Source organism: Grus americana, chromosome 3 (genome assembly GCF_028858705.1).
Source record: "Grus americana isolate bGruAme1 chromosome 3, bGruAme1.mat, whole genome shotgun sequence".
NCBI lineage: Eukaryota > Metazoa > Chordata > Aves > Gruiformes > Gruidae > Grus > Grus americana.
Window position 1 is genome coordinate 121,644,846 of NC_072854.1, and position 24,947 is coordinate 121,669,792.

Sequence of the window (24,947 nt, forward strand, 5' to 3'; positions counted from 1 at the left end):
AAATAATCTGAGCATTATCCTCTGTACCCTTTTAACGGGTTTCCCTTTTATATAAATTAGGAAGTCCAATTTTTCTTTTTAAATACTTGTTGTAGATATCTGCTTTCAACTTTACAAATGATGTTGTATGCAGGCACATACTTCAACAGTATTAAGGGAAACCAAGATTTTTTTGCATGAACAGAAGCACAAAGAACATATTATTGTATGAAACTATACATATTAACTCTGATCATGTACCTGTATTTCTCAGTGTCCCAGAAATAATAAACAATATATGATGGTGCAATTGCTATGAGTTATAGCTGTTAGCCCCAGTGCAAGAAACAATTACCTTTCTGGAAAACACCTAACTTTGGGTATATGCTTGCAGTTCCTGAAGCCAATAAAATTGTGCTTAAATGATTATCTGAACTGAAAATTGTGCAGCTCGCCTAATCTTCACATTATGAATTCTTTATAGTTATTGACACTCCCAAGGATTTGATGGGTTTTAAATACAGACAGCCTTCCAAATTAGGCGATTCCTCATCGCTTGACGGGCAATGCTGTATCAGATTTTCAACTCTTTTGCCAGTCACCAAGAAACTGCACAAATTAAACCACATACCTTAAAAAACAAGACTCAGCATGACTACTGCTGTTCCTTGAGTTATATCCACTGATGTCACCCACCTATCAAAGTCACCCATTTCACAGTCATCCGTTGCTCATCCTCCTCACTGAATCTGGACAGGACGAGCCTTTGAAATCCATTCACACCTCATTCAGCAGTGAATATGGACCATGCACTGGGATACATCTTCAGTGCCCTGAGTGCCAAGCAGGGCATATCTATGTCTTCCACTGCACTCCCGGACTTCCTATGGGATCAAACGGTTTATGTGATTAAGCTCTGGGGCTGGTTTTAACTTATGAAATTTAGTGTTGTTTGGGCATCAGTGCTTTGGAGGACCTTCAAAGCTCACAGAAGAAAAGATTAAAAGTCCTGTTGATTCCCATTTGGTTTGGACCAAGTCTTCTGGAACCATTTATCTTCTTACACTGCCACCATTACAGATATTAGCTAGTTCTCTTGCTACAAGTTCCCAGATTCAAGCTCTGTCCTCTGCAGACACTAGTGGGAACACCTGCAACATATCCTTTCAGTATGAAAAGGCCCTCAAGCTCCGACCTTCAAGGCATGCCAGAAGTAAAGGATACCGGTTGCAACTTTCACCTGTCGAGTCTGCTATATTACTTTTTTATTATCTATAGCTTGAACTAAGGTTATGAACACTAATGCAGCATCAATCTGAAGGTCAAAGGGTGGAATGCCACTGTCACACACATAACTAATGTGACATCCCTAAATAAGCATGAATGAGTTTTGAAACGGTACAAACCAGACATTTTTCTCACTAACTCACAATCAAACCAGCAATATAAACTCTTCCCTTTCCCCTCACCCTGCCATGAAGAATCACAACTGGGAATCACCCACAGGTGGCAGTACTTCAGTGGCAAACACTATCACGCGATAACCACGTCGGGATCCTGCAGAGCAAAATCAGTTGCGAAAGAACATATGTACTTATATTGGTGTTAATCTGGTTCCTTAGTCAAAGCAGCTGTAAAATGAGTGTTAAAAGAGAGTTTTTCTGGTGTAAAGATACTACAAGGGAGAACAAGAATGAATAGTGGCCTGTAGCCACATTTAGCAAGGTAAAAAGTAGAATATTACCTGATTTAAAATCATGAAATTGAAGAGAATTAACTGATAGACATTTTTCAGTTCCTCTCCAACTAAGAGGAACGAAAGGATTTGATAAGCTATGGAAACTCACTTACAGAAAACCACAGCATTAATTCTTGCGATAAGCAAGCAGTTATTTTTCTTGAAAGAGTTCATTGTTCGTAAGTAATTTAAGGACAAATTCCAATTCAGGAAAATACATTTGATATCAAAATTTAATACAACATCCAAGAGTGACAGGAAATTCAGGGCAGCAGGATTTATTTAATTTTTTTTTAGGTCTAATTCTTGAGGTCTGTTTTTAATGTTGATTCATAAAAATGTTGCTTTAGTCAAACATTTTTGAAACTGTGACTTGCTAGCGGTTTGCTTCTTTTGGGGAGGGGAGAACTTGAAAACATTCTTGGTTTGGCCAGAAGTTATGAACTTGTTCTTGCATTTGACCTCCTCTGTACAGCACGGACTCAAATATTGGAGCAAGGCTCTGCTGTGTTAGATGTTGCATAATGGTGATGAGTACTTTGTGTTGGCAATAATCTGCACATCTCCATCTTTTTTCCTCTCCCACTTTCCCCATATAGTGCTCAGGACTTTTTAAGGCATTGACTGTGTGTCTTTTTATTTCCTTCTGAGCCAGCTTTAAAAAGTCTTGTGTTTTCCAGATTTCCTCTACAATCATTTAAAATTGGAAAGTTAAATTCTCCTGTAATTCCTGGAGTTCACGTGTTAAGACAGACCATGACAACTGGTAAAATGCAAAATAAGAAACATATGGCAGACGCATCCCTGTTTTATTATAATCTGCATGCTAAAGAATTGCTTGGGTCCTAGTCAGTTGGAGGCAGCTGAAAGAGGGAACCTGCAACATGGTGGAATCACAATTCCCAGTTGCAGAGCAGGACTGGCACTGCCAGGAGAAGAAAACTCACCGTGCTCAGCCCAGTGCAGAAAGCACTTCCTTTATACAGGATGACAACACCCTAAGAAATGACTGCCACCAGCTCAGGTTCTGCCCGTTGCACTGCAGTTTGGCAGGGTCCTCTTGGAGCTACATAATCAAGCCCTTATTTTCCTGCTAGCTTCATGATGACTATACTTCTCCCAGACCACTCCTTCACTTTCTCATTTTGCCTCTCCATTTTCTACCATTCCTTTAGTAAAGGTTAAGCCAATTTAGAGCTTTCAATAGGCAGCATTCAGTCATCCAGGAGCCTGATCGTGTCTGCTTGTCATCAGAATGAGCACAGAAAAGGCAACAGCAGTGGAAGCTTTTCCATGCACTGTCCCACCCAGGATGCCGAGTACCTTGACCTGCAGGTCTTCTCCCATAAGGACATGAGGATACTTCATTATCTTGTAGCATCATTAGGTTGCTCGGTGTGAGCTACAGTGTCGAACAAGGGTGGGTCTGTCAAATGCTGCCAGTTGGGATGACCATTTGCTTTTACCTAGACTTCAAAGACCACATCGCTTCCAGCCAATAACCAACGTCTACTTGATTCACGCAAATGACCTACAGACGAGGTACTTCACATTTCATTATTGAACCTCTGACCCACCCATTGTCCAGTCCCTATTTTTCCCCTCAGCTGTCCAACTGGATACCCCAAATAAGTTAAAGCACAGTGCCCGAGAGTCATACAGTGCTGACTTTCCACTGCTCTAAAAGGCAAATCCTGCACTCGTATAAATATTTCTAAGCTCCAACTCAATAAACAGGCCCTTCATGAGAGTATAAAAATAACTGAGCCATGCTCCAAACCTTTCACATTGCTGGAGAGGCGCAAAGGGTGTGCAGTGTAAATAAGAATCAGGTTCACAATTTCTATGCATGCTCTTGTTTTCAATTACACTTAGATTTGTTTCAGCTTTAAAATCAAGTTTGAACTGATGCCAGAATTATTTTTTTTCCTTAAATCTCAACACATTGAGGATTAGCTGTGAACAACACTTACTCTTTTCCATTCTCAGCCTACCACAGAAGAGGAGCTCAGATTTAGGCTCTGGTCTAGTGGAGAGGACCTGATCTCTTACAATGAGCACAGGTGCTTCTGTATTGAAGTATTAATCAACCAAAGTCCCATATGACCTTTTTATTATGTCGGTATGGCAAGCAGTCAGCTGTGGGGTTTCTTCAGAAGCTCATGAGATCACTCCGTCTCTTTAAAGCAAAAATAATGACTCTCCAGCAAATAGTAAGAGTTGGCAGCTGTGATGTTGAGATGATGTAATTGTACACAGTGGTGATGTGAGATTTTTCTTGGTTCCTAGAAGCCAATACTGCAGAGGTAACAATAATAACAACAGTATTTGCTTAAAATTTTTAGACAAGAAAGGAGACCAAGTTTCTTGCAAAAACGAACAGTGATCATAGAGAGTGAAAGGTCAGAAACTGGCTGTCAGAATTGGAATCAGTTAGGGCCAGGCTCTGGCGCTGAAAATGCAAGGTAGCAAGCAGCGCAAAGAGCTGACTATTTCTCCTGCACTAACACACATATCTTTATATTCTGAGCACCCCTGGCTACTTCCTTCTCCACACCTCCTCTGTTAACAGCTGGTTATCTTCTTAGTTTTGCCACGGAGAAAATGATGGTATGGAATTATTTACTATTAGTAGGCTCCCCTAGAGTAAATATATGGCACTGTATACCTTGGCAAAATGGGATGGACACTTAACACTGAATCAGTGACTCAAAGAAGCTGCTTTCTCCATTTTATTGGTGTTGGTGAATTTGCTGGAAAACAACTACTAAAAAAAGAGCTATGTTTCTTTTTTCTATAGCTAAAGAGAATGGACTGGAAAGCTTAGGCAGGTTGAACAACTGGATAATGAAAATATCTGGTCACCTTAGTTCTGGGAGGCTTCAGGAGTTTTGCATCTTGTAGTACCCCCCATCCTTCTTTACTTCTTAGGTTTGAAACATAAGAAGAATGCCACTTAACTGAATCAGCTAATGACTGTATGAAAATGCTGGGCCACACTAGTCTGGCCAAGCTACTTTCGCAACGTGGCCCATTCCATTACAGCTCCTAATTACTGCTGCACAGATGCTGCTATTTATAAGCAGGAATAGCAGGCGCACTGCAGCTCCGCTGTAAGTTTCCCAGTCTGCTCTGCTGGTGGAGTTTGAATTTGGAATAGTTAGAGATGGACTCAGCAACCCGGCAAACTAAAAAAAAAAATAAAAAATAAAAAAATAAAGTAAATAGAGGTTACTTTACTAACCCTTAATAAAGTAACCAGGAAATTGCTGTATTTTCTGCAATGATGGCTACTCTGAGTGGCAAATAAAACTTTTGCACTGTGTCACTGTCTCTCACTGGCTTTTGTGCTTTAATGGTTTCTGAGGGCAAAACGTCATGTAGGTATATATAATTTGGGTCACTTTAAACTCCTCCAAGATTCACAGGGACTGAAAGCTGTGCCTTATGTCATCCAAGAGGTAAAAACCCTCAATCCAAAACAAGGCTGGGGTGTGACCTACCAGTACGATTTAACATCACAGGGAACAATTAAACACTGTAGAAAGGGGGAAAAAAAGTTGGCAAACTTTCTTTGCTGCAGATTAGGAAGAACTGTATTCATTAGAAAGTTCTAGTTTTGTTTAAAATCTGAGAGATTACCTGCAAATGATGGTAAGAATGCTCTTACTTGTTTCAAATTTGCTTCAAGTTGTTTTTAGATGTTGTGTGATTTTTTTCCCCAACATTAAAGTTAGCTTAATGAGTGCCAAAGTTAGCTCTAATTACTGTAGAAGTATGAAATGTAGATAATGTAACTACTAAGAGGAGAAGGAAACTTAAAAACTTTTGGATTTGGTTTACTTTTATTGACAGGGCTGGTTAGCATTTCTGATAAAGGAGGTCTGTTAAAGATTTAGGGTTTTTTCCTTTCAGTTGCCTTATCAAGAGCTCTTGACATATATGTGTAACTATATATTTATAAATATATATAGTATATCCCCTGCCTGTGTTTCAAAGCTGGAGGATATAAGGATTAAATATTTGTAAAGTAAAAAAAAGCAAAAATCACACTTGAAAGTAATCTTTCCAGCTATCTCTAAACATCACTCAGAAGCAAAGATGACACAACTCATTTTTTGCAGGAGGAGCTTTTAAAAAAAACCAGTTGGCTGTTGAACTGGCTTTCAGTTTTGATGGGACTATTCTGGCCAAAATTTCAACTCTTTTTGTTTGAAAACATTAGCTGAAGAGAAGTTCTGCTTTAGTTGCCTAGTGTCCCCGTTCTCCCCTCTGGGCCAGGCTCTGCTGCATTTCCCAGGAGATGGCAGGACCCTGGTGCCCACAGCCGTCCCCACCTTCACTCCAAGGGTGAAACAGTGCAGGAGATTCTGGTTCGGATAGAGGAAGACATTCAAACTATTCAGAGGGCAAAGTAGCATCTTTGCATAATCCTAATTATTTTAGTCTAATTATTCTAACAAATTTTACTGTTGACACAAGTATTTATTCCGAAAATTGAGCAAAGCCAACGGACGTGGCAGGTGAATCAGCTACAAAAATACAATAAAATATAAGAGTGAAAGAACAACCATTCAGGGTTGAGAACCTGACTCTAGCAATCGCCATTCTCACTCCCATCTGTCACATAGATGGGGCATGGCAGCACCTCTCCCTTCAGAAGGGGGAAATCCAGAGTTCACATTAGCTGTGCTCTTAAGATTACTAAACAAAGAGTGCTGGAAAAACCCAATATATGTAGATATTTCATATTAGAGCTCAGGACACTGACACTGCGTTGCTGTGCCACATAAATAGAAGTAAGAGTTATGTGGGTTATTGACCACTGTATATTTTCCCACTGAATCATAATTATAGATTCTCTTTTACTGTTGCTGCTAAGTAATTCTGTGATGAATCTGATTCACTGTGCAAACGCAGCATTCACCAGACCTCAAAGTGTCTTGTGTCTTAATAGTGCCAGGCTAGGGCACATGCTAGCTTGTAGTAACCCAGGGCACAGGTCTGAGACTCACAAAACTCCCTGCAAGGTTCACCTCTGAGAAGCAGGCTGCATCAGATGTGTCTTCACATCATGAACAGCTACAGAAATCTCTCATATACTGGTTCCCACATAGGTTGTGTGAATGAGAAGATACTGCCCTGATACCACAGGACTATCAAAATAGTGAGTACCAACGACTAAAGCACTGTCTGAAAGGGAGTACCACTTACCCAGCTCAAAGTGCACAGCATGCTGACAGATGCCTCTCCGGGGGCACGCACAGGGAGCCCACGCTCCTAAACTGAGGCTGCAGACACACAAGTCCTTTTCCGAACTCAAGTTCCTCAATAAAATTTTCCCATTACTTCACAAGCTAAATCAAATGAATGAATATGCCTCACAGTTGCTTTTCTCCAGTTTCCCTCCCCACCACAGAGACTCCTGAGCTGGCACAGGCCAGTGTCATTCCACTGAGGTCAATGGAATGATGCCCATTTATATCAGCTGATGATTTAAACCTCTAGACTTTCGCTCTGGCGCACACTTCTTTTCCACCGAGCCTGGATATAAAGCAGAGTCTAGAACATATGGAGGTGAAGACACCCATAGCTCGTTTAAACTCACACTTCCAGTCTCACAGCTGCATCACAACAGTAGGAGTTTTGCAGAAACTACTTCAATGTAGACACTTCTTCAAAGGGAAGAAGAACAACCCAGCACATACGTCAATGCTAAATAGATAACAGCAAGCAGCGACAGCACAACTGGCATCGAGGTGAGGTTCTGCCTACCACCCAACTTTTCCAACTTTACTTTTTTGCACAAGTAAGCACTAGAACAGCTACAAGGAAGATTCGGCATGCAGAAGTGGGGAAGAGACTGTCTGGGGGGACCTTCCTTGTAAAGAGGAGCTACACTATGAAAAACTCATGAGAACTGTTGGCTGAGGTAACTGTGTAATGCTGTAGCATGTTTGTGGAGGAATTCCAGCTTGACTTCTGCAATGATTGTCTTATGCCCTCAAGCATGAGCTTTTATTACCCTTATCTTGGCAAGTACAACATTTTCTTATTGGCCACAGCCTTACTGTAGAGAAGAAGGACTGGCTTGCTACCATTCCCAACTGGGTGGCTGCTAAACCAGCTGTCCCAAAAATTGGAGGGAACAGAGAGAATGTTAATGAGATCATGCCTCAGCCCATCTACTTCCAGCTGAAGTCACGAAGGAACACAATACAAAAGGAAATAATTACCCAGGGAACCCAAGTGACCAGGCATCTCCTGCGTTTGGAAACCAGAGTCACCTGGCTGGTACACAACTGAAGATGGATGTTCCCACCAAAAGGAGCCATCCAAAGCCAATTCTGAGATCCTGTTTCTGGAAGATTGAACATCTGAAGTCTTTAACAAACTGGAAAGTGCATCATGGCCTGCTGCTCAATAAATGCTGCTTCAACCACATTTGAACGTGGAGCGATAGTGACATAAAGTGGCCCGGTGGGTTAATCACAGGTAGAAGGTGGAAGCATTTCCCAGGAGACCAGGCAGTACCTTACAATGTTATTCTAGCGTGGCATGCTGTAAGAAAAACAAGCCCCAAGTGCTACCTTATTCTTTATAGAAGGGACACCAGAGCCCTCCACATCTGGTAATGGTAAATAGCACAGGATCGCCTGGGAGGAGTTATTTAAAACACTCCATTTCATAGGAGAGGCTTGCAAAACAAGAGAGGCAAGTAGAAAAGCACAAGTATAAGTACATGTGAAAATGTGAAAGGTTGTGACAATATTATATTCCACCCAGATGTCTGATTCTCTGAAAATAAACAATATGAACAATAATAACAAAAACTCAGTATCATTTCAGACCATATGCCCACAACCTGAGAGCCAACTGCCACTGTGGAGATCGGCACGTGTAAAGTGTAGCTGCAGAGCAAGACCAAAAGGAAGGAAAACATGAAAAGATCATGCAACTGTCTGACCTTCCTGTCAGGACCATCTGATCAGTTTAAATTGTCTGCAAATATCGATCAATATCTCAATATTAAATGACATTATTAAATGTCAGCAGAGACGTGCCAATTTTTCACCAGAGTCCTTTGCTGACTATTGTATCTCCATATGCTTATTATTTGTGTGGGCTTTATTCTAATTCTTACAGGAAGAGATTTGTCCCCAGGCGCCATACAGTGCACAGGACAGAATGATCCCCATGTCAATTAAGGTTTCCTCAGGATAATTTGACACACATTTTCTTAGTTAACAGCATTGTAAGTATTAGATCTAATTACAGGGAAAGCCATGTACATTATAAAACATAAATTAAGGTTTGTTTTATAGATTAAAAGCAAATCAATATTTAGCAATAACATTCTCAAAAATATTTTCTGTAATTACAGTATGACACTGATTAGTAATTCAGGCTGGGATTATGGGTCTTGGATTTATTATCCAGTAAACTGATAGGGAAACGCCTACCCTATTAAACCAGAGTTCTTTGGGTGTTTCCTCTCTGGCCATAAAAGATCACAGCTGGGCCCTCGATGGCTTCAGGACAGCTCAGTGCAAGTAGTATCACTTGTGTCCTAACAGCACCAGGAGAGTTCACTGCTGATGCTGTCACTGTTAGAACTATATAATAGCTGGCAACTTCAAAGATTTGGAGAAGGTTATTTTAGAAAAATTAGAATATTTTAATATGTTTTGCTTGTAAGAGCTAAACTTTGTTTACTTCTTTACAAATTTGTACCGTATTATATATTGTCGAGGTAGCACATAGTACAATTCTAAGCATACATACAAGGAAGCATGTCTTACTGGTATCAAGTAAGCATAAATTATTTTTAGCTAATCACAAGTACATGTGCTGTCAGAAATGCCTGTTAAAGTGCTCGTTGTTTGCTTCTGGATATCCCTAGATTTAAAAAACAAAGAAAAATGTCAAAAATAGAAATCAACAATTAATATTCGTGACTTGTAACTAAAAAGCAAAATTATAATTACAACAACCAGAAGTGGAACATAAAGAAATAACCACTGAGAGAAGCTGTTTCACAAAAAATATTGTTTGGGTTTTTTTCTTCTGAAATGTCCAAATTGGTAGGGGTTAAAACAGAAAGCACAAAAATAAAACCAATTTTTTTAGAAGTTTCTTTTTGTTTGGTTGGGTTTTGTTTGGTTGGTTTTTGGGTTTTTTTTTTCCCTGGAGAAGAAAGACTCCATTTCTTTGCTCAAAAAGACTCTTCCATTTCCTTGGACTCTGAAGTGTTAAGCTAGTTACTCTGCTATGCTATCTATTCACACTGTCAAGAATTCCCTAAAATAAATCCAGTGTAAACAGGGTCCATAGGTCCTGATGGGTGGAAATGGTACGTGTGTAGGAGAGCAACATGAGTGAGACAGAGCTTTGAGGTGGATCTGCCTCAACCTTCCGTTCTAAGAATCTCCCCAAGTAAGACTCAAAGAGTCAAGTTTGACTTCAGCAGCAACTATTTCTTTTCATAGTGAAAGCTCATGGCAAGTAGAAGATGAGAAAAAAGGATGTATAACTCCTGATATGAGAGTTATAACTGTAACTCCCTGCCTCTGTCTCTTCTTCCTTGGCTTCAACAGCCTTCTGAGCTGCAGCAAATTGTGCCTCGCTGACTCTAAGGACTCTCCCCAGCCCCCTCCGTTCCCTTGGAGCCTGACTGACAGCTCCCTGCTCCCCAGAGTATCCTCTCCTTCTCCCACCTACTCCTCTACCAATGTTTCCCTCTGAGCGTGCATCTGAGGACACCGTGAGCAAATGTAGCACATAGCATATGTCACAACGCGCAAACAACTTGCGGCATACTAGTGCCCCAACAGGACTTGCTAGAGCTGTTCCAAAAAAACCCCCCCCAAAAAAACCAAAAAAAGAAAAAAAAACCCCACACCAAAAAAACCCCCCACCCAAACACGAGAAGGAGCAGAACTTAGGATCCTCGTGGTGTAAAAGCACCAAGACCAAGGCGATGAAAAATCATCTACATTTTTTCTACTACATCAACTACGGAACATGGACATAAAGATATAAGTGTGGAAAGATGTCTCACGCCCCTGGTCCTGGGCAGATCCCTTTCCAACAGAAAAGGACTTAATTTCAGAGACTACTCACCCACTGAGGCTATGAAAGCAAGCTGACCCCTCAAATACGCATATATGCAGAGAAGCTATTAAACAAGATTGGATAACAATAGAGATCACTGCTGTGATCCATAGCCTTAAAGGCACAAACTGGTTGCAGTTAGAGGCTTGACGCAGTTTTGACCAGAGAAATGATTACGTCACAGCGAAGCAGGAAAAATCCACAAGGCACAACATCTCGCTAACCAAAACCCCATCCATTTTTTCCTGTTTCCTGAGCAGAACATCCAAAATACCTTGTTCTACATTGCAACAAGCCTAACTCCAAAGAGTTTGGACAGCAGAAATAATGACACAGGTTTAAGGAGGTAAAAAATCCTTCCTGCTCTTTGATTAACTGGGCTTCTTGATGGAGTTAAGTGCAAACAGCTGCCTGGACTTCAACTGAAAAGCCTAAATCTAAACACTCAGTGTTTACATAACCCAAACTTCTAATCAGGCAGCTGGATAATCCACCCATTTAAAGTATCCCTAAGAGTTTCAGGGAAATGTGATTTTCTTACAGCTAAGCCAATCAACAACCACTTTAAAAAACTCTAGCTACCGAGTTACTACTTTGGAACAGCAGTCTCAGCGGGATGGGGTCACGACCCCACAGTGAATCACAAAGCAATTTTGGTGGGATCCTTCCCCCTTTCTTTTTCTTTTTTCTTTCTTTTTTCTTTCTCTCTCTCTTTTTTTTTTTCCCCTCTCTTTGAGAAGTACAAATCTGAATCTCTAATTTCCTCTGTATTCAGATGCTGCAAGGTAATAAAGAGAAAAGCATACAGCAGTGCTTACATGCATGCTGGTATTTGCTCACAGGACCTTAATCTAAAATCTCATGAAATCCTGACCACATCCATCCGGAACCAAGAAACTTGGGAAAGGTAAAGTACAATCACCACCAACAGAGTCCTTAATTTCTTAGGGGGAGAAAAGGGGCAGGATCTAGGAACGAGAAGATTTCATGGAAGAAGACAGTATAGATATTTACAGGACCACTTACAGGATTCGATATTCCTTAAATTGACAGACACATTCGTAGGGACTTTAACTGGCCACAGCCCTCCACGTTCACAGCCCTATCTCATCTCACGGTAGTGTTTTACCACCATAACTCGTTATACAGTCAGGCTCTCAGTTTTGTTTTTATGTTTGGCTGAAATATTTTCACCTTCTTGCAGTTTATGATTACTTACCAGATATCCCAATGTTTGTCTGTCTTTTCCTAAGTTAGCAAAGTCCCTATGCTAAATCACATCCAGTCACATCGGTCAGATAATGGGAGGCTGAACACAAATATTTTCCCTGGCCAATACCACAGTTGTTAATAATCTGCTCATCCACGCAATCACTAACAAGATATCTTATAATTCAACTAAATTTTAAGTGTCCCAAAAAAAGGTGATGCTTCTTGGTCTAAGTATAAAAACATGGGGTTTACTTCTGAGTCTACTGCTGAGCGACAGGGTGATCCTGGACAACTAACTGGATACTTCTGCGCCTCCATATCCCTAGCTGTAAAATGTGGCTGGTGATGTTTAGCTTTCAATTTGAGACATGGCGAAGCAAATTACTGTTTTAGTAATGAACTATAATGCTCAAGACTGTAAGTAAAGCTGTATTTTAAAACTAGTGAAATAAATTTAAAACAAGAAAAATATTTCACTTTTTCCAAGCAGAAGTGATCCTTTTAGAACGCATGGTAATAAAAATAAAAGGACATGCTTTTAGACAGAGCTGATACAATCTGGCCATAGAGGAAATAAACTTCATTCAGCATTTCTTCATTTTACCAAGACCCCAGCAGAGCAGCAGAGATACACCACTTGAGATCCAACACTGGAGAAACAGCATTACATGATCCCTTTCAGATTATAGGCCAAATATTTCAATTCGTAGCCAAAGAGGTTGAAAGGTTTGGGGCCAAAGCTGAGAAAGAGCTTTTTTTATTTTAAACTTTCAAGAACTGTAAATAAATACTGCAATGTAGGAAGAAATCTGGCAAATTTTGATCCGGATCTGAATACACAGATGAAAATTTCTTGTGCTTTTCAGTGATAGTAGAGGTCCCTTTCAAATAACTTGAATATACTGGTAGAAAAATGAGCAGCAAAAGCTTGGCTTAACTTTTTATTATTCAGGTTTCCAAGAATTTCTCCTGTTTATGGATAAGTGTCCTTTCCACCAAGAAGCCCAGCAGAGAGCTTTCGTATTAATATCCAGTAACTCCTGCTGTACTAGACAATCACTGTAACAGACACACACTGCTCATGAATCCCTCAGCCAGCCTCTCTTGTCTTTACTGAATGATCTAATAGCTGTTAGTGGACAGCAGTGAGAATAAAAATATTTGACAGAAAAATTTCACGTCCTTCACCTTCATATTAAGAAGCCAGTTGTCGTATCTGCTCTGTTCTTAGCTCTGCCTGGTTCCTATTGGGACTATGTGGCAAATTAGGTGCCCCCAACTGAATTGCACAGTCCACTCCTACCTGCATCCCTAGCAAATTCCTATGCCTTTTTTTAGGAGTCTATAGCTCCTTTCATCTTTCCAGCTTCTTTTCCACTCCTGTGGCTGATCAGCACAGAAAGCAGAAAGTCTGGCAAAAAGAGTAGCAGAGTCCAGCGCTAACCCCACGAGAGATGAAGTGGCAAGTGATAGGAAATTGGAAGATTATTTATAAAACACCAAAATAACTTCAGTTCCCCCCAGTTCTAATCCTGTTTTTCATCTTTGGGATGAGACCACCTCTATTTGCTTTTTTGGAGATGTGTTTGAGTTTAAGGTTCCCATTTAATTATTTTTAAAAGGCTGAGGGGAAGGTTGGAGAGCTCTGAGCTACAGAGACAAAAGCGGTCTATATTTTCCTCTCTGTGTGAGGCTTTAATGCTACACACGCTATGAGGTGAGCAAGAGGCACGTAACTCAGTCTGGCTGTTGTGTTGAGAAGGCATGGCAGAAGGTGACATCTAACTCACCGACTAGTCAGTAAAACACAGCATCAAACGCCGCTTTTCAGCCTTTGCGGGGAACACATCCTGCACTGAAAGGCCAGGACGCAAGGCAAGCGCACACAGCACAACACAACGGAGGATACCTGGAAGTCATAGTCCCAATCCGTCTCCTCAGCCTCTAGTCCATCACCACTGTGCGTTACCCTTCGGCCACAGACCTTCTAGCAATGCCGTCAGGGAGCTCTGTATTCATTACCTTCACAGACTGCAGCACTTCCTTCCTTCGCTGAACAGCACAAAATATTTTCATGAAGAACACCTACAGCATTTGTGGTCCAACTTCCCTCTTGAACATCTTTTTAATTATGTGGCTTTTAAGATAAAATGTCTCAGGCAACTATTTATTTTCATTAAGAGTTCTGTTTGGCTTGCTTCCCAGCAACTTTCTGGACAGCCAAAATAATAGATGTATAGTAATTCAAATAACTGTGTCCTAAAAATAGATACATTTAGAGTATTTGCTGTTGAACAAGCAGCCAAGCCCAAATATTATCTCATTATTTTGAGAAATAAAAAAAAAAATGTAACAAGTTTCAACCTAAATACCCCTTCTACACTCACATCTTTCCACAGTCTCCATTTTCTGTATCTTGAAAATGCAAATAAAGTTTTATAACAAGATGCAAATATAACTTTTTCAGCAACAAATATATCACATCAGACTCATGTAGCCATACACTTAGATTGCAATACACTCTCTGCGGATCCTGAACCTCCTGTTGTATGTGAGAATCTGAGCAATAAAGCCCATTCAAAATGAACCCACTTGCATCTTTTCTAAACCTTATTTAAACCCGTAAAAGACAAGGTAGAACAGCAATGTTAGTCTGTATGTGAGAACGCCGTTACAACTGTTTATATGTATTCACCAATTTCCATTGAGTGGTGTCATGGCAGGCAGTGTAGTTTGGGTTTTTCTCCTTGTCCTGCTATTTCTTAGCTGTGTTAACCTTGGACAACACATTTCACTTTTCCCTTGTCTGGTGAGCAATAATTTACTACCAAAAAAAAAAAAAAAGGGCATCTTGCTTATGTTTCTGTACAATATCTACCCACAAACAGCTCTAGCTAAGACTGCAAATTTAGATGCCAATGTGAGAAGTAATATCAGTAGCTCGGTGTGCGCAAAATGAGGTGCAGGATATCTGGGTGTTTTAAGACAGAAGCTTTCCAGCTCTCAAACTGGCAGGCTCAGCCCTGCCAGCCAACACACAGCGTTGCAGTGTGCTTACAGCTGCTTCAGCCTCAGTTAAATCAAGTTGTTCATACACAGCTCCAAACCCTTTTTAACTTCAATGTATATCTCTGTATTCACACCAACGTGTAAAGGGCTCCCAGCCAGGGGCACGGTGCAGAACCAGATCCTATCTGCTCACTGACTTGATGCGGCACTATCCACAGCTGCAATGTAAATACTGCTTTCATTCTGTAGGGGTTTCTAAGAAAGTTTATTTGAAGTCTGAAAGTGATAAAGGGCAGCTATTCTGTATAGTAAACAATTTTCTATAGCAAACAATTACATATTCAGCATCTGCTTGTCTTGTTCAAAAAAGAGTTTTGTTTTTTTTAAATAAAACCAGTAAGAACTATATTTAAAGATTCGACACTCAGAATTTTTTTAACAAGGTCTGCTTACAGAATGACAGAATGCTAAGGGTTGGAAGGGACCTCTGGAGATCATCTAGTCAAACTTCCCTGCTAAAGCAGGATCACCTAGAAGATTGCACAGGATCGCGTCCAGGCGGGTTTTGAGTATCTTCAGAGAAGGAGACTCCACAACCTCTCTGGGCAGCCTGGTCCAGTACTCTGTCACCCTCACAGTGAAGAAGTTTTTCCTCATGTTCAGGTGGAACTTCCTGTTTCCAGTTTGTGCCCATTGCCCCTTCTCCTGTCACTGGGCACCACTGAGAAGAGTCTGGCCCCATCCTCTTGACACCCGCCCTTTAGATATTTATAAGCATTGATGAGATCCCCTCTCAGTCTTCTCTTCTCCAGACTAAACAGACACAGCTCTCTCAGCCTTTGCTCGTATCATCTTCGTATGAAATTGGAAAGCTTTTTTTTTTTTGTAAAAGGACTATATAGTTTTATCGAATTGCAAGCATCTCTACTAAATGTTTGGCTGTATTTCTGTGCAACTGAAAAGAAAACAGTTACAAAAGAACTACCTCACAAACGCAGAATCACGCTGCCAAGATTAGGTACGGCTTGCTCATAGCTTCAATGGGTGCCCTGTAGTACTTCTGGGGATCACGAAACGTGCTCTGACCCAGACCTTGAAAACCGAGCAAGTGTGTCAAGCCACAAAAAATGAAAAAAAAAACAAAAACCCAATGCAGAATTTTTAGAACAATCAAAAATACCATCAAACTATTTCACATGTGCAACAATGTCCATGATGGAGTATTCCAAGTAACTAGTAGCAACAGGAAAATGAAAAGAAAAACATAAACTGATGTGCATAAAATGGGTTTTCACAAAATAGGAAAAACCAGGTTTCTCACAGGGATTCAAAGTTAAGCTATCTACTATCCAAAAGGAGAACTAGCTACTGTCTGTCATCGGTGCCCTACTAACAGTTTATTAGTCTGCTGACATCTCCATCTAGAAAAAAAACTGGTAAATTGTCTCGGGATGAGAGGCCACAGTGAGTGAAAAGGACTTGCTGTGATGTGGTGGTGGCAAGCAGGATTTTTTAGACATCTACACTTACTTTGTGATAAAATGCCTCTAAGATGGTGTCACTTCCCTCCCAGACAGCCCAGCTTTTCTTAGCGCCTGATACTGAATCAGTGACCTTCTGTGAATCGGAGCTAATCTCAGGATATGTCACATCTGCAGCAGGAGGAACAGCTGAGCAACACTTGTCCAGGCATAATTGAGCCTCAAGATTGCAGAGCAGTGCGTGATTAATTGGCTGAAGGATTCCTGATAAAGAGGAAGAGGATAATGACCTGCCTGGGTCAATGGGTGGTGCTCTGCTTATCTGGAAGCATAACAGGCATTACAAGAAATGCTCCTGATCAAGGTCACAGGGAACGGTGACAGATTCTGCGTGAGTGTGAATTTGAGGCATTTCAAAATCACATTCCATAGATGCGCATGGGGTAAGTGTACTTCAGAAGAGTATTCTAATGCCTTTTATGGTTCTGGTTCCACAATCATTATTCACAAAAGTACTGCCAGGAGCCTAAACTTGAAGGCATCTACAGCTTTGCGAGTACTTCCACACAGACTTGGAAAAGGTAAGCCTAAATCAAGGCAATTCTCACTTGATTTTCATGTGGATATTCTAACTTGTTCCAAGGTCCTCTTAGAAGCAAACAGGCAACGTTCCCACACTGGAAAAGGGGAAAGAGCCACCTGGAACAACTTCTGTGAGCAACGGCCGTGGTGACACACACATATGACTTGTGGCTTAGGAACTACTTTGGCTTCCTAGGATGGCTCAGCTAAGCTGAAAAGAGCAGGTTTCATTTCTAGTCTATACATTTGCTTCTCAGCAACCACGACAACCTCCTTAGTGCACCCTCAGGGAAGGCAAGCCTTGAACATTTCTAAGGATGGACTTTAGAGCAAGTACTTATTGTAAGTCCAACACAGTCTTGTGCTTCAGTCCACCAGGATGCCTTATGCAGATCAACTACATCTTGTGCAGTAAGTTTGCAGCAGCAAAGCTGCTGTAAATATCAGCTGGGTAAGTTCAGGTAAATTTAACAAAAGATGCTAAACATTCATTTAAAAAAATAAAGACAACACCAAACAAAAGATACCTTTCTATAACATAGCAGCAGTCTGTTCTGTCATCCAGAGGAGTCCCTGTGTCTTATGGACAGTGCATCTTCCGATACCTCTCCCTCAACAGCCGAAACAAATTTGACTGTCCAGATGGAAATACCCCAGGGGGTTCACAGTTGGCTGATCTAGCCAGACCTCTTCACAGGGAAGGCTAGGTCTTCCCTTCCTTACTCTTTGGATGAACAACAATTTGTTTACTCAAACAGCTCTCCCTCTTCCCTGGGTTGATAAGAACTCCACCTCCAACAAACAGTTGAACAGTTTTTTCTCTTAAACTCTAAATATTCATAAAAGAGATTATAGGGGAGCTGAGCCCTTTACACTTCATGACTGCACTCCAGCTGCCTCTAGTCTAATGATGTTTTTTTCATCTGCCGCACAGATTTTCATACACTGAGGTTACTGCTCAATTACACTGTTGCTTGTGGAAAATTGAGAGGATGGCAGTTTATTGGAAATAAGTGTGAGGTAGAGTCCTACAGGGAGGAAAGTCACTCTTTGAAGCTTCACTCGGCATCGGTTTATAGAGGCCACACAAGGGAAGGTGTGGTGGGTCACCAGCTGACATATGCTCAGAAGAAATGAAAAGTCATACTGTTTTTGGCACAAATACAAATGGGCAAAGCATCAACTAGAACAGGATTTTCAGTCCTTAATGGAAAGTTTTCCACTTCAAACAACCACAACAAGTAGGAAAAATGAGCTTAAAAGTCATTCAGGACTGAAATAGAGCACGAAAAATAACAACGAAGAGTCTGCAACCTACAGCATTTTCACACTTTTTCTACTCCCTCTCAGGGCAAATGTGCCCATTCCAAGAAATTAACTGTAAGCTGCTAATTGTATAAGCCAGACAAATGGGAGTTGATGGTTTCACACAGTTGCCCCATCCCTTGACAGGCCCATCTGGCAGCATGTATCTTCTGAGCAAACTGGAAACGGCCAAATTGCCATGGGCAATCCATAGCCTTATCCTGAGGAAAAAAAGCAGAATTCAAACTGGGCTGCCCTTGAACAATGTCATGGGTATTGCCCATCTCCAGAGCAGAAAGGATTTGGCTACTTCCTGTTTTGCTCAAAGAAGATTTATAGCTGATCATCATACAATAAGTGCTGGGTAAGGGTTATTAATCCTTCCAAACCCACTTCACATTAGTGACTAATTCAAACTTATTTGGTGCATAAATCACAGGGTACTAAAGCATTATGTTTTCCCTCCTCTTTGGCTGTAATTCTGAATCCTTGAGGGTGTTCTTTTACAAACCCCTAATCTATTCATATGGCTCCAAACATGCTGAGCTGAATTCTAATTTATAATCTCATTTCTTGCTCATGCAGCACTTTCCCTCTCCCCAGCACCTAGCTTTCAAGTGTCCCGCTTGTAGTGCGCTGCTCTCCAATGAGTTCTCAATAATAGAGCTCAAATCCAGCCCTAAAAGCAGCTTCTCTGCCAAAGCTCACTTAGTGCTGTAGAGCATTACAGGGCCCTCATATGCTGCTGAAGCACAGAAGTGAGAATGTTAACTAAGGGAATTTGCAAGGTGTGACACAAACAGAAAAGCTCACCAATGTTTCTGTCTGGGCTTCCTTCTCATACAAATAGTTCGGATGCATTAAAAATACAGAACAGGTTATGGAGGGCATTTTTCTTCAGCCTCGGAGGATTACGGTGTTCTCTAAAATAGAAAGTGATGAATGCATAGAAGTGGTCTTCTCCCTTAGACATGGATGTTCCCTTTCATACTGAAACAACTCACATGGCCAGAGCCATCCGTAAGAGTGAAACACTTTTCCCAATGAGTGTTTTCAATGTTTGCACAGCAGCAGATGTCTGTTGCTGCTCATTTGCACAGCAGTATGCACAGTGGTCCCTGATTTTGTTTGGTGAATCTAGTGCTGCTTTAATGTAGTTTCTTAAAACCTTATTATGTTTTTATGTCTTTTCTTACATGTTTCCTGAATTTCTGTTGAGAAACCTAGTCTGGCCAAAACAGCATGTGTAAAACATAGGAGTTTCATGTTCTCAGAGTTAATCAAGCTTTTACATGAAGACATGCAGATTGCTAATGTTCTGATGCTGCTATTTAAATTCATGGCAACCTATGCATAAACTGCACTGCCGTGAGTGAGGTCCTTCTTCCTGCAGCAACTAGCTGCCACTCTTACAAACTCGTAAAAACACACCAAGAAGGGCACTAATATAAAAATTTTTCTCCCTACCTCACTATCTTTCCATTTTCTTTTAGACAAATCAAAGTAAGTTAAAATCTATCTGCAAAAGCAACTCCCAGTTTTTCACCACATCTCACCAGTAAAAAGTCAACTGCTGCTGCTCACTGCCAGCCAGCGAGGGCAGCTATTTTCTGACGCAGCAGTGTGAAACACACACTAGCAGCTTTTGTTAAGACTCCATGGCAGGATCCAGGTAGTCACAGTAAACTCCCTTTGTGAGCACTGGAGAGAACAGATATTGAAGACAAAAGTAATCTCATCCTAAAACTGACATCCAAAATAGGTCACTTGAATTCATCCTCTAAAATCGTTTTTGCTTATTATAACAGGAGCCCAGGATAAGTAGCACAGATGGAGATACCAGAATTGTAGCAATTTCCAGCAGTTTCTATCCAGGCACTGTATGTATATACCATCTACAGTCTTCATTTGTTTAGAATAAAGACACAAAGCCACAGCCTACCCCGGGTTTGAGAACTGGGAAGACACCTGCACCGGGAGAAGGGACACGCTGGTCTTCCTAACACTTCAAATGAGAAGCATCCGGGAAAAGTCTGGCTTTAGACTAACACCTCTCTCTTCTCTGGTATTTTTCATCTGTGGATCTCAAAGTATCTCACAAAGCAAATCAATGTTATTAATCCTGCTTTACTTGTCCAAGGTCATCCAGCATAGACACAAGCTGAACTCTAGTGCTCTGAAATGGCTCGGTACCACACAAGCCATGCACTCTCCCCTAAAAAAGCATTAATGTTATCTCCAGCAATATGGAAATTTGGGATTCACAGTATGAATCTGAAACTAAGTTTCTAAGATAAATGAAAATAAAATAAAAGCAATTATAAGTGCAAATTAGACAAGAAGCAACTTATCTGGACTGTTTTTTTAGGCATCTGTCTTAAGATTTGCAGTGCAGAAATAACATCTGACATCACAAGTATGTACTCTTGTGCATTGAGAATATCCTGCTGTTTATTTGGATCTTTTGAAGTCTAGTATCAATATAGCTTCTTATTCCCCAGAGCGTCCTCAGGGTTTGAGATGTGTATTTTTAACTTCTGTACTTACTGACATTTCATTCACACTATTTGGCTGTTCTCCCCATCAGGGCTTCATCAGCTATCGCTCTGATTTTGGCACCACAGGCCTTGTTTGCTTTACCGTTTCCTAAATGTCTGTGTGAAGAGGTGTGGCCTGCTATGCCAATTAGTTCACCCACACAAAAACTGTGTTAACTTCAGAGCTAAAGCTCTTTGAGGGCATTTTCCTGGCAATGCAATCAGCGTAAACCAAGGAAATCATCGGTTAAGGCAGGACTGATGCTCAGGCCAGTTGTACACACCATGTTTTACATGCCTTGCTGCCCACACGCTGTAATACCTACTAGCTCTCACTGACCCCACTTCCACACGACAAGCTCACCCTCACCTCCAGGATTTGGCCACCCACAGTGCATCTACTCAGTCCCTGAAGCAAACACACTCACCGTGGTAGGAGGTAGAAGTGGCAGGACAGAGAAAGCCCGTGGGGCCAGCATGAAGCAGTAGCTCAGCATCAGCGGGCACAGGGAGGAGTAGCACTCTGCCATTCGTTTGCAGCGTATTGTATCTCTCTCTCTGAGACATACTGCTGCAGAGCTCAGAGTACACACAGACCACTGTTTGATTCCACTTTAAACAATTTTAGTTGTACTCAAACAACAGATTCACCTAAAGCTTCAAGAATTCCTTTAAAAAATCCTTTGCATCTGCTGCATTTTTCAAATCATGTTGCCAAAAAAGAAAAAAAAAAAAGAGTCATGGAATTTGATGGTTCTAAAAGCCTACATTTTTTTAGTCTGAATTCAGAATATTTTAGAAAGGGTGATGCAGGAAGAGGATAGAAAGTGCTTCATTCATGATTTATACTAATGTTGGATTTCAAGGGTGTCATTGGGGAAGTACAGGTAGTGCCTGTCAAATAAAATGTCACCTTCAAGGCCTGGTATTTGATGCTACCATCGGAAATCAAAGGCAGCCAGCAGTCCTCAAGATAGCACTACTTGAGTCCTCTGTGTTTCACACCTTGATGGTGCATTGCACAGGAAGATTATAACCACGTGAAATTTGAATTCAGTCTCATTGGTAACAGTCTTGATGACAAATAACTATTTTCCCAGCAAAATTCTTCCTTCTGTATGACCTCACTTACAATATACCCATCCTAAAGTACCAGACACAAGTCAGGTCTCGGTGGGGGTAGCTAACTAAGAATAAACACAGTTTGGAAGTCAGCACTGCCCAAGGCATTGCACGTTGTCCTTACAGAGCAAAACGCAAAGAAGAAAAGCAAGCTGGACGCACCAACCAAGTTGGCGGGAGCACAGCGATTTTTTTTTTAGCTGCCATAAAGGCCTACTGAAACAAGAGCTTCCCAAATCTCTGCAGGTATGTCTGTGACTTTTCCATCATCAGTAGCCTGCTGCTTAGGGGAGCAGAGCATTAGGCTTTCTTTAAAGGAGTTTTAAAAGCCCCTCTGTTCACTTTCAACTATTCATCACAGTCATTTGAAGTTCTCTTTTGCACCCCTCCTTCTTCTTACTCACATCTGGTGCTGCATGTTACTATGCTGCAACCATAAATAATGAAGGAACGATACGGAGATAGTGGATGCTCTGTCCTGGTGTCCTCCCAGCCAAGCATTCAATAAAGTTCTTACGTTTCCAGTACAATAAATATATAGGAGAAGGGGGTGAAGGTACAAAGTTCCCCATTCTAGAATACAGCTTTTAAATAGCACTTTATTATAGCAGGGTCAGCAAGGCTAAAAAATAAATAGCATTTTTAAAAAAGAGGATTTTCTCCCTGAGTGAGTACATTCACATTGAAAACTACAGAACAGACAAGATTTAGCAAAAGCATTTCAGGAAGGAATGATCTCTGTCAGTAGTTGGGCCAGTGTCGATGGGTTTTGGCCAGTGGTCATTAAATCGTTCTTTAAATGCACAATTATGGAAGATGGCGCTTCCAGTGGTGTAGGTAAACTGTGCAAGTAGGAGCACTTCAAAGTCTAGAATGGAGCTGCGATAACTATGGTAATCTCCTTTCAAAACTCTCCTTCCCGTATACTTACAGTGAAAAAATCTCCTGAGAATAAATACATTAGGGCCTATTTTCTCTGTAAAAGCTATTTTTGGTTTATCAGCAAGGGTACATATATTCATTCTGGGTATTTTCTAAAGCTGTTTTTGAGTTCTAGTGTCTTGAGGACAAGCACCACTGTAGTATTTATGTACTGGTGAGAAGTGACCACAGAAAAAAATGTTCCAGTTCTATGATGCACAACCCCATACAACCCAGGTCTCGCACACAGGTTAAAAGAAATGAATCTCAAGAGCTTGTCATCACCTCTACAGCTCCCAGGGAAATCACAGGAAATCTTTTTAACTGTCTCAGTGGACATTAGGTCCTTACCTTTCTTGACTGCCCATCTTAATTTCTCAGCTTTGTTTTACTGAATATTGATTTAAAAAAATTACTTGCATCCACATATATAGAAAGTTGCCTGCACACTCGGACAGCAAATGGAATACATGAAACTCAAGAAAAAGGCAAAACTGTAGTAATGCAGGGCAGTAAAGCATTTGGAGTGCCTCCTAGCAGGGAGGCACTCAGGGGTTAAACTGGACTACCGTGAAGGAAATCACTGGTGAAGGGTTCATTTATTTACACTCCCATTAGAGGAGTCTACAAAGACATACATCAACAGAAACAAACCATTTTAGTACATTCATTGACTGAACATCCATCAGTGAACGTGATCTATGCCAGCATGTCTTAGGAGTGACAAGATATTATTATTGTAGTGCCAAAGGAGGAGGGGGGCAGGGGAACGAACAAAAGGGAGCGCTGATCCTCGCCTTAACAATGAGTCCCTATTCTCTTTCACTGCACCTGAGCTCCGAGGCTTCAAAACCAATGAACTTTTTCATTGGCCACTAACAGACACGCTGTGGTTTGCTTCACGCCTGCTAGTATACTAGTCCTCGGTGGTATACTACCTATTTCCTTAAAAGGAGCCCTTCCTCTCTTAGCATCTCTTGCTACTGTATCACCTCTGCTAAATAAAGGACATCATCTCGCCCATCAACCACATGCAGCTTTCCTCCTTCCCCCTTCCCTCCCACTGTTTGCACTCACTGTTTATTTTTTTAAGCACCTAACCCCCTATTAATCCACCAGACAGTACAAAAGATCCATTTGTGAGAGACAGAGATTAGAGCTGTAAGCACTCAATCTTTCTGTGAAACACCTGCTTCATTCAAATAACCAGAGGGAAAAAAGGCAGAAAGCAGGACAAACTGCTGGTGGAAACGAAGCTGGGAGAAAACTCCTTCTGTGATGAGAGCTACCAAACTTTGGACGGCGGTCTTCTTCAATCAGTAGTGCAGAAAACACACACAGCGTCTACAATACCAAACTCACGTGCCTGTCACACTGGTACGGTCCTTATCGACCGCATCTCTGCTCTTCCAACTCTCAGCAGAGTGGAGAAATGTGCAAACTACTTAACTGAAATATTTTATGCAGTTATTTTCTTTATTATTTTTCCCTTTGCCTGAAATTTAAATAAAAAGGGCTTACACCATCTTAAAATATTTCAACCAGCTCCATTTCTGAAATGTCCTCAGCATCAAAACTGGACTTTTCCATTGTCCCAGGTTTTGTGTTTTTTCTTCCAACAGTACCAAACATTTGTCCCAATTTTGAAAAACGAGTACTTTAAGAGAGCAAGAACATGGCTTTGACCTTTCATAGTCATTTTGGTCAGTCATATAAATGTAACAGCAGCCTTCGTATACATAAACACGTACAGAAAGGATCAGTAACTAGATGGCTGTTGGATTTATCTTCTTTGAATACAAAGGTGACAATATACAAACAAAAATACCAAGTGGCATAGCATTGCTCTGAGTCATTCTCTCTCTTTCATGATATGAAAGAAAATTATATACCAAACAGATTGTATAAGCACCACAGGCAATAACTAAAGCTGGAAGAAGGCCAGGC

General features: G+C 41.0%; 1 long non-coding RNA gene across 1 annotated transcript in view; it reads right to left on the reverse strand.

Annotated features, from left to right (window-relative positions):
• The window catches only part of LOC129204103 (uncharacterized), a 210,499-nt gene that overhangs the window by 48,734 nt on the left and 136,818 nt on the right, over positions 1-24,947 (reverse strand). The gene's annotated exons all lie outside the window — the stretch shown is intronic.